General features: G+C 34.1%; 1 long non-coding RNA gene across 1 annotated transcript; it reads left to right on the top strand.

Moving 5' to 3' along the window:
* The first annotated feature begins 5,401 nt into the window (after nt 1-5,401).
* Nucleotides 5,402-7,105, top strand: LOC107821706 (uncharacterized). Its single transcript, XR_012701718.1, has 3 exons — nt 5,402-5,505; nt 5,786-5,865; nt 6,162-7,105. It is a non-coding gene; the product is annotated as an uncharacterized LOC107821706 (long non-coding RNA).
* The last annotated feature ends 3,527 nt before the right edge of the window (nt 7,106-10,632 follow it).

The raw sequence follows: 10,632 nt of genomic DNA, 5'->3' as shown, positions 1-10,632 counted from the left end.
TTCACCTACTTTTACTTTTACTTTTTTTATTCTATACTTTTAATTTTTCTATTATTTTATTCCCATCCGAAAATATAATTTTTATTTTTATTTTTTCGGTTTCTTTAAATTTATTTATTTAAAAATAAAGATAAAAAATAAAAATAATACTAATAGTAATTATTTGATCTTTTAAATTATTTTTAATTCTTACCCTATATAAAAAAAATGTAACAAAGCTAAAAAAATATATATTAAATTTCTAAAAATAATTACAAAGTAGAAAGTTATAAAAATTTAAATATAGTCAAAAATTAGGTGTTTACAACTATTAGTAGGAACACTCTTTATTTCATTATCTCAGACAACGAGGTGGAGAGTGTTGCCTGGAGTAGCTTTTGGGGGCGGAACATATAACGTTGGAGACGAATTCGGGGACGAGTATAATGGTATACTTGGTTTAGAGCCCAGTGAGGCATCAATATTGACACAAATAGGTTCATCGGCCATATCATAAACTTTAATAATTCATCTAGTCACCTCATCATAGGTGATGAAGCAAGGTTAGATAGGGATCCCACACCCTATGAGATTTATATTAGTTCATATTATATGATGCTAGATGGGATTAGTATTGGAGGAAAACTTGCAGTAAACAGAAAGTTATTTTCTTCTCAACCTAGGGATGGAGGCAGAATTACATTTGACAAGAGGTCGCCAACAACCTATTTGCATATTATTGAGTGCAAAAAATGAAAAGCTAAATGAAAGTTTGGAACTTGCGGCTGGTTGCAAACAGGTATATTGACGATGATTATTATTATTTTATATGAGCATGCATTAGAGGATGTAGAAGATTTTCGCGACGTGACATTTCACTTTAACGAAGATGTCACAATTATAGGTATATCAGCAATGCAAGACCGTAATTTCGAGTTTGATGTACATAGACGACGGATGTGCATTTGACAGTGTCTTACAGTCAACATCCTCTATGTACACATGTTTTTAATTATCATACTCGAAATTGTGGTCTTGCATTGCTGGTATACCTACAATTGTAGGATCTTCTAATTAATGTTCTACAAAAGACGAATGTGGCAATATTGACTGAATAGTCATGCAAAAATACTCAAACAGAGCATTTGTTCCCAAGGATAAATCAGCACATTCACTAAAGTTAAATGTGACACCGAGAAAATATTTTACATCCTTTCAGACATGCGCGTAAAAGCATAATTACTTACTGTCGGTATATCCTATCTGAAACCTATTGCAAGTTTCCAGCTTTCATATAGATTTTATTTTTTGCACTCAATAGCTTAAAAGTTGTTTTATGCAAATAGGTTACTTGAGTACACCCCTTGTCAAATGTAACTCCACCTCTATCCGTAAGTTGAGAAAAATACAACGTTTTATCTACTACAAGTTTTCCTCTGATGCTAATCCTATTTAGCATAATGATATGAACTATTATAAATCTTAAGGTGTGTGAGATCCCTGCTAACCTTGGTTTATCATATATGATGAGGTGACTATAGTTAATGAAGTATGAAAATCCAGACCCTGTTTGTGTCAACACTCGAACACTAATATCTTATTGGGACCTAAACTAGTTATACCACTAAACTTGTCCCCGAAGTTGCCTCCAACATTATATGTTGCGCACTGAAAAGCTATATCAGGAACACTCTCAACTTCGTTGACGGAGGTAATGAAATGAAGAGTTTCCCTGCTCAGTGGCGGATCCAGGATTTTAAGGTCGTGGGTGCTTTATTTTTTAACGTAAAGTTACTATCGATCACATAGTATAAGTGCACAACTATTTGAACACGACAATAAAAAAGTTAAACAAGAGAATTACACTTAATATTATCATTAAAAAGAGACTTCCAGTCACAAGCCACAACTGTACTGGACTTTTTATATTATGAAAAAGATAATATAATAGCATTATTGCTTACACTTGCAAATATTTTACGCTCTATATATCAAATTAAACAGTTAGATAAAATTTCAAGAAGGGCTTGGAGTTTTTTGGAAGCTAGTTTTTTCTATTATTATTATTATTATCTATAATCAACCAGATAAAGGAAAAGCAAAAAGAAGAACTAAATCAAGAAGCCAACAATGAAGTCTGTCAAGAAAAGGAAAAAAAAGGGACTAGTTTGGTGGAAAACATGTCGTATGTGCTGAAAGAAACGACAATAAGACCTAAACTATAAAGAGTAAATTGCACATAAAATTAGTGTAGAATGAAGATTCGAACCCTCGCTACCCGCGTCAACAAGCTCTCAGAACCCATCCTTTGCCAAAGCAACCATCAAAAATTTTGTTTGCTGGGTGCTTTCTTATTACATTTATTGACTTTGTCATATTTTCTATATAATTATGCATACTCCGCGTCGGGGTTAATGGGTGCTCAAGCACCCGCAAGGCTCTATGTAGATCCGCCCCTGTCCCTACTAATAGTACCTCTACACCAAGTGTAATATGAGTATCCTGATGTGTATACATGCTCAAATCTTTCACCATATTATGAGTTGAGTGCGTGACATGTCCAAGAGCGTCCAAGTACTTCAAGATATTTTGATAATTTATCAGGATGAGAAATTTCTTTTTGATCTTTAGATTTAACACATGGGTAGCACTGAATCCAAAACATATTGATATCGATGTCTATTAGTACCAGCTGGTAAACAAAAAACTCACCAATTGAAATATTAATAACGAAACCATGATTAGGTCGGTGCAAAAAGGCACTTCGTGGGTCATAAATGCCATATTGCTAGTGAAATTTTGTTTAGGTTCAGAATGCGCAAGCTTTGCTTGAATGGTTATAGCAATAGAACTGGAAAAATAATAAACAGTGTAAAAATGGAAAGGAACACAAGTACAATAATGTTTGTCATCATTTTGGATTTTTTGTGTGATTTCTTTAACAAGCGAAATTTTCTCTAGCCTTCAAGGAGACATTCCTCGTTTACAAGGAATTAAATGGTTAAAGAATTTTTCATTTGAAGTGACGGTTTTGAATAGGAATTATTTTATTTGCTTAAGAGTTGCTATTTGAAATTGGGTTTAAGTATTTCAAGTCACCTTATTTAATCCCTAATAAAAAAAATTGACTCTATTTTTATTGGTTCGTGAGAACATAAGACTAAATAAGGAATTATATTAACTGAGGGGAAAATGTGAGACACCCCTTGTCCCCTGATTTTTGCACGATAACTTTTATTGACTTAAATTAATTCTTGAATATTCTTATGCTTTATTGGTTGTGATTAGCCTATTACAACTTGATTGTTATTAAAAGTATTTTGGACAAGGCACGCGTACATGTCCTTGCCCTTTCTTTTTATTAGATGTCATGATCATACCACACAAATGTATTCATGACCACAATAAAATTATTTAGTTTGGTCAAGTCGCGTAATGGAGTGCTATTTTTACATCATGCCCCTTTACAATTTTGAATTTAAGAAAATTATCTTTTTAAATTTCTTATGTGTAAAAGACAGATCTCTTACGTGTAAAAATACATCTCACATGTGTAAAAAGGAAGTAGGATCATAAAACTAAAAATAAGTTTATAAATAGCCAAAAAATCAATTGACGCGGAATACCGGCCCATCTTTAATTAAATGTCATAATCATGCCACGAAAACCTATCCGTGATCATAATAAAAGCTAACGTTCTCGGAATTGAAATATTCATTTATTTATGGACTTTAAAAAAAAGGGGGCCAGCTTGTCGCTTTATTGAATTGGGCATGGCATATATAATTCATTAAAGAATTGACCCAAATAGCTACACACTTACTCTTTTTAACTAAAAATAGTCGGCGGATATATAATATATATATATAACTCATGTATACTATATGTTCAATTGTGTATAATCAATGTATAATCTATGTATACGGGCTATAAAAAGTAAACGTTGAATCTGGCTGGCTATTTGTGTAACAATCCTTAATTCATTTGACCCATTATTAATTACCGGAAACTAGTAGAAAGACACCAGGCAGCCGCTTTAAAGGGTTGTTATTTAAGAATTAGCAATGCATCCCGAATTTCAGTTTTTCAGTTCAAATTTTCGGATAAAAAAGTCCTTAATTGTCCTGAAATTGAGATTTTTAGATTAAGATTTTAGGACAAAATAAGCATTGTAACTTCGGGAAAAGGATTGGCTCTGAGGGCTGGGCACGGGGGTCCCAGTCCCGAACTCGTCGGCTGTCGGTGGACTGCTCGAGCTGCTCCCGCGGCGAGAGCGACTAATCTCTAATTAACATACCTAAAAATAGCTATTTGTGCACTTGCCCCTAGAAAACAAAGCACTCTAGGGCCCAACTGGCTTAACTAATGGACAATGGTCCAAAATGTATCTCTGTTTCCTATTTTCAACTTTCATTAAACAAACTAAAATAATAGTGTTAAACTTAAAACCACATGCTCATGAAACAAAATAATAGATTCAAAACAGAACACCAAATAAATGAACCAAAACATCACGCCATTTTCACAAAGGAGCACAGAAAGCACAATAGAAACAAATCTTCCAAATAACTTAAACAAAATCAAATAGTAAGAGAATAAGAATAAAGAAAGAAATGGATCTTTATTGCTTTTAACCATAGTGGTTTGATTACATGTTGCTTGACCGAAACAGGAGCTACGAACGGAGCCTCGACTTTGACCCGAAAACCTCTGACTCACTCGACTCAGAAACTTTAGCTATTTTTCTAGTAGTTAATTTGTGCTTGTGTTTGTCAATACAAAGAAGAGAGGAAGAGTGTAGGTAATAAATGTAACGCGCACATTTGTTATAGCCAATAACCAAGTTTTGCTTCATTTACATAATAATAAACCTGCCTCTTAGACTTGTAAATAAAATTGCAATTCTAAATTACAGTTGTCACCATTAAAACTCTGACTAAACAAGGGAAGAGGCAAGTGAATAGCTCAAGAAACTAGCAACGCAAGCCATGTGCAACTTTATTAGGGTTATGTATTTTTTGTAGTTTGGCTTCGTATTTGAAGAGTAACATAATTCTAGATCCTCACAATGTGATTGGTTGCTGTTTTTGTTTTCTTATCTTTTTCTTTTTAAAGGTAAGTAAAAACAATTGCAAGATACCAAATAATCTTCGTCGTTTTATAATCCTCCTGACTACGTGTACGACCAATCTATTCTAGACAATATTGAAATTTATAGAAAAAAGATAAAAAAGTACATACTCCTTATAAAAGTAAAAAGAAAAATTATCTATTTTTTAACAATAGAAATATTTTAAAACTTTGAATTAAGCTACTCAAATCTTCACTTGGTAAATAATATTTTTTATAATAAGATCCAAGGTAATGCATTATATATAGGTGGTTAAAATCTTATTAACTTGAAATCTTCTTATTAATGTAATATTAATACTCTGTATTGATTCCCAAATTTTTATTGCTTTAACTATGATTGCTTCATTCCACGGCTCATCGATTCTTTTCTTACAAGTGGTGGATACTGGAATGGTATTATCCAAGTTTCTAGATTTTGAGATTCATCTTATACTATATTGGTTTATTAAATCTTCCACTGCAAAACGTATTTTAAAGTAAATGTTATCTTACTAATTATGATGGCTTGAAATTCTTACGAGTTTGGCCTTGCCCATATGACTGAATTGTATGTTTATTGATTCGGAAAACTCTAGAAAGTTTTTGTTGACTCCTTTGAACTATAGTTCCTTGTCGTTTACCTTAATTTGAATTATCTGTGTTCAATTTTCAAATTTTGTTTCTGTGTATACAGATTGTTATGATGGACACGACTCCAATGGAAATATTACCATCAAGTGGGATATCAAGACTTGGACTCCAGATGGATACATTGTGAGCTTTTTCCGCGTTTACCAACATGTATTATTGCCTGACATCATTCAAGGATTTAAATTTGACCCCTCACTCCTCAAAGATAAATCATATGGATATCTTTTCCTTTTTAACTTTTACTGAAATAGAACATGACACTTTTTTCTCAAAAGTCATGACCTCCCCATCAATTTGCATTTGTGCAAACATAGAAACTCGGGTTTCTTTTTTCTGATGATAACAACTTCATTATTAGCTTAAGTTATCATCCAGAGTTTATTGGAGTTTTGTTTGACACAAAGAGTGTTTTTTTATAGGTTGTTGTTTCCATCTACAATTTCCAGAAGTATCCTATTCAAGCACTAGGATGGCAACTGGGTTGGACATAGACCAAACACGAAATAATTTGAAGTGTGCTTGGAGGTCTAGCTAGTGAGAAAGGTGATTGTTCATGGTTCAAAGGGAAAAACCCATATTGCTGCAAGAAGAACCCAACGTTTGTGGACATGACTCCACAAACACCTCCCGAGCAACAAATTGAAAATTGTTGCAAAGGTGGCGTAATTAAATCATGGCTTCAAGATCCAAGGAACGCTTTGAGCGCCTTCTAGCTGAAAGTTGGTCATGCTGGACCAGCAAACGGAGAGTGAGTAAGCCAAAGAGTTTTAGTCTCAAGGCACTGCAACTTGCATATATGTGTAGAGATGCAAACAAAGGTGGAACCGATCAAGAAAACATTGAGTAAATTACAAACCGTAATTAAGCTAATTGGTTGCATTCTTTTTTTCCCTATTAATCTTATTATTATTATTTCGTCTTTGTTCCTTTATGTATCTCAAGACACTAATGGTATAATTATGTTATATTTTTGTTTCCTCAGTGACATGGAGAGTCACTTGTATCTACTTCCCTTTTCTTTACGCCACATCCGGAGGCAAGTTCACATGTGCCAAATCCAGAAGCAAGTCCACATGTTACTACCCTCAGTGACGTTGAGCTCACACTGGTTCACACTCTGATAGGTGTTTTGGTGGCTGTTATAGTGTGACTTTTCATTCTTTTAGTGCACATGATATTTTATATCTAGTTCAGTTGTATTTTGATATTGTATCATTATTCTGCGTATTGTTTCTATAGGTTATGGGCAAATTTTTATTTCTCCATCGAAGTTTTAAATTGACTTGGTTTATCAAATTAGGAAAATTGTGGTGTAGATAACCTGGATATATATTGTCTACCAAACTGCGAAATATATTTGATTTTGGCATATGACTAGTTTTCTGAAATTGCATCATCTCAATGGAATAGAAAAATGGATCACCACATGGTTCTTTAACTTGCTAATCTTACTGATTATCGGTTAAAAAATAGAATGAAGAGAGATATATATTAATGGGAAGAGGAAATCGAGAAAAATTAGGTTTAGAGTTGTTTCGATTAATTCCTAAACTGCTATGGATTGCACGTGTTTATGGATTGAACAAGATTCAAGCCAAGAAATTGTTGGATTTGCCAGCGGATGGTCTTAAATTTGAGAATGAGAATATAGAGATTGTTGTCTTTGATAGTAATACATACTCCTATTAAAGAAGGAAATTTATCACTTAAGAGTCATGTGAGATGAAAGTCTCATGCAGGTAAATGAGGAAATTTATAACTTAGGAGTCGTGTGAGATGAAAGTCTCATGCAATTCATGAGGAAATCCTCCTTTTGACTCGAACCCCCCCCCTCCCCACACACAATAATTTATGCTTTTCTTTTTGTTACTTCAAATGCAGTTGTTTCAGCTTCAGCAACTCGGATTTTATATATTCCTTTCTCTAGATTTTCTGATGTTCTATCTTAATGTTAACTCTTTGTGTCTAAACTTGACTTCATTTGACTCGATTCATATTCATCGGTTTGACTCGATTTAGATGAACACATAATGTTACAGTTCTCACTTAATATTGTCGTTCTCTTAGATTTCGTAATACGAACATATTGTTACCGTTTTTTCCAACTATTACTACAATGCTCCTAATTTTTATTATTCGTAACTTGCCCTTTCATAAAAGAATTGCCAGACGATTTTGCAAAATGGTGTGCAAGAAAAAAATGCATCCTTACTTGTAAGAGAAAATTTTATTTCACCTCTCTAAATTAAGAAAATAATAACTAGATCCTCTGAGGTGAGAAGGGAGACGGGGGAGTAAAAAAATATTATCCATTGCATCCATGGCCAAGATGAGAAGAGGCGGATGTAACGTTGTGACATTAGGTTTATCTGATTCAATACTTTTTTCAAGGTTTGACTCGATTTATCGGTTCGACATGGTTTGTCGGTTTTTTTTATACAACTTTAGTCTGAACCCATAATTTTAAAAATACAGTGATGTCAATGCTAGGGCATTAAAGGTTGAATCCAAAGAGTTTAAATTGGCCTTGAAAATGAGGACTCATTGCTAGAGTTTTCGAAACATAAATTTACCCTCGATTTTACGGATATGACACATGGGTATCACTGAATCCAAAATATATTAATACACATGCCTATCAGTACCATCATGTAGACAAAAAACTAACCAATTGAAATATTAATAACGAAACCATGATTAGGTCGGTGCGAAAAGGCACTTCGTGGGTCATCGATGTCATATTGCTAGTGAAATTTTGTTTAGGTTCAAAATGCGCAAGCTTTTCTTGAATGGTTATAGCGAGAGAACTGGAAAAATAATAAACAATGTAAAAATGGAAAAGGAACACACGTACAATAATGTTTGCCATCATTTTGGATTTTTTGTGTGAATTCTTTAACAAGAAAAATTTTCTCTGGCCTTCAAGGAGATTCCTCGTTTACAAGGAATTAAATGGTTAAAGGATTTTTCATTTGAAGTGACGGTTTTGAATAGAAATTATTTTATTTGCTTAAGAGTTGCTATTTGAAATTGGGTTTAAGTATTTCAAGTCACCCTATTTAATCTCTAATAAAAAAATTAAATTTATTTTTATTTGTCCGTGAGAAATATTAACTAACTTCAACTCCACTAGAACAAGGAGCCAAAATGTATCAATTACAAAACTGTAATTCAATACTCTCAAGTACTCCTACTACGATTATTTGATTTAAAAGTTACTTTAACTTGTAAATCAAATACTCACTCCAACTCAGTAATTGTTTGTAACAGTTGATTACAACTCAATTTACTAAAACATATTCACTAGACTGATTCAGGAAGAATACAATGCTAGTGCTCGACTACATTGAACAATATATAATTCTTTAGTTAATATGTGAAGGATCAAATCAAAAGTCCAAATTAGATAGTATTTAAACGCCTGGGCGTTGGGATCTTCTAGGAGTACTATGCATAGTGAGCTTCTCCTTTGATAGGACTCTTACTGTTCCAAGGACTCCACAAGTTTTGGGACTCTTGTCTCAAACTGAATTATTCGTATCTTCTTGGGTAACAACCCTTATCACATGTAGCAACTTTCTTCCACCAAACTCGGACCTGGTAACTTTGAGATAAAGTTACTGTCTTGCACAGACGTACAATCATCAACCAAAAGAGCTGATCCTTTACCCTGAGGAGTTGGTTCTAAGAACAGTTAAGCAGCTACATTGAGGACCTGGTTATTTGAATTATTGCATTTAAATAAACTTTCCATAATTGAAACTTTCTTCCTTGGCTTCTTGGCACTTCTTGACTCCTTAATGATTTTTTCATCATCATCCTTTCTTTTACTCCTTTTAAGAGGAGTCCTGGCACAAGGAGCCACTTCTTTCCTTGTTGGAACTGCTAACTTTATTGCTTTCACAAGAGTCTTCCTGGGTTTCTTCCTTACCTCAGACAATGGCAAGTCATCTTCATCACTGCTAACCTCTTCATCTCCACTGAAAAGAGTTAACAAAGTCCCAAGTTCTCGAGTCCTTTTCTCTTCACTAGTTTCTTCTGAATGGGGTATGACAGTATTCCCAATGGTCATAAAGCCTTCAGATTCCTCACTCATATTCCCATTCTCTTCCTCACTTTCTTCATTCACTCATTCACTCTCACTTAATTTTTCTTGATTCTCACCCTAGCTCTCAGAATTACGTTCTTCTTCACTATTATTTTCTTCTTCTGCAGAATCATTTACTTGTTCACCTATCCTATCATCTGTATCACTCCCCTTTTCTTCTACATAATCTCCCTCATTCTCACTCTTTTCTTCTTCATTAGATATGTCTTGAGCATTATGCTTCTCATGATTGTCCACAACTCCTTCATCCTTTTCACCCCTATTATCATCCTCATCCTCCGTCCAACTAAATGAAAGATCATCAGATGCCTTCTTTTGTACTGGTTCTTTACCTCTTTTCCCCTCAACCAGAGGCACCACAATAGTGGTATCTACCTCTTTCCCCAGATTGTCTGCATCGTTTTCTACAGTGAATTCCTCCACTTGTGGTTTCTCACTTGTGTGTGGGAGAGTGTCTAAGGGTGCAACATCTATAGCAGATACGAAAATATATAAATTTGAAGGAGGGATTTTTACATGACTAGTAGTGACTGGAAATGATTCCCATGAACTTCCTTGACCACTGTGTCTACTTGAGTAGTAGCATCCGACACTACCTTGACATTCTTGACAGATTTTCTTGGAGTATCGTTGACCTTGGTTGACTTAGAGGTATTTTCGCAATAGGCATAGATACATTGGTGGTTGGTTTTGGAAGTGGGGGTGCAGTGGAGGTGGGGATGGTGAGAGTAGCAAGAATAGGGAATGATTGATGTAGGTACAGTGGAGGATATCGAAGGATT

This window comes from Nicotiana tabacum, chromosome 18 (assembly GCF_000715075.1).
Source record: "Nicotiana tabacum cultivar K326 chromosome 18, ASM71507v2, whole genome shotgun sequence".
Classification (NCBI taxonomy): domain Eukaryota; kingdom Viridiplantae; phylum Streptophyta; class Magnoliopsida; order Solanales; family Solanaceae; genus Nicotiana; species Nicotiana tabacum.
Note: the sequence above shows the minus strand (reverse complement) of the source record. Positions and strands in the feature narration are given on the sequence as shown.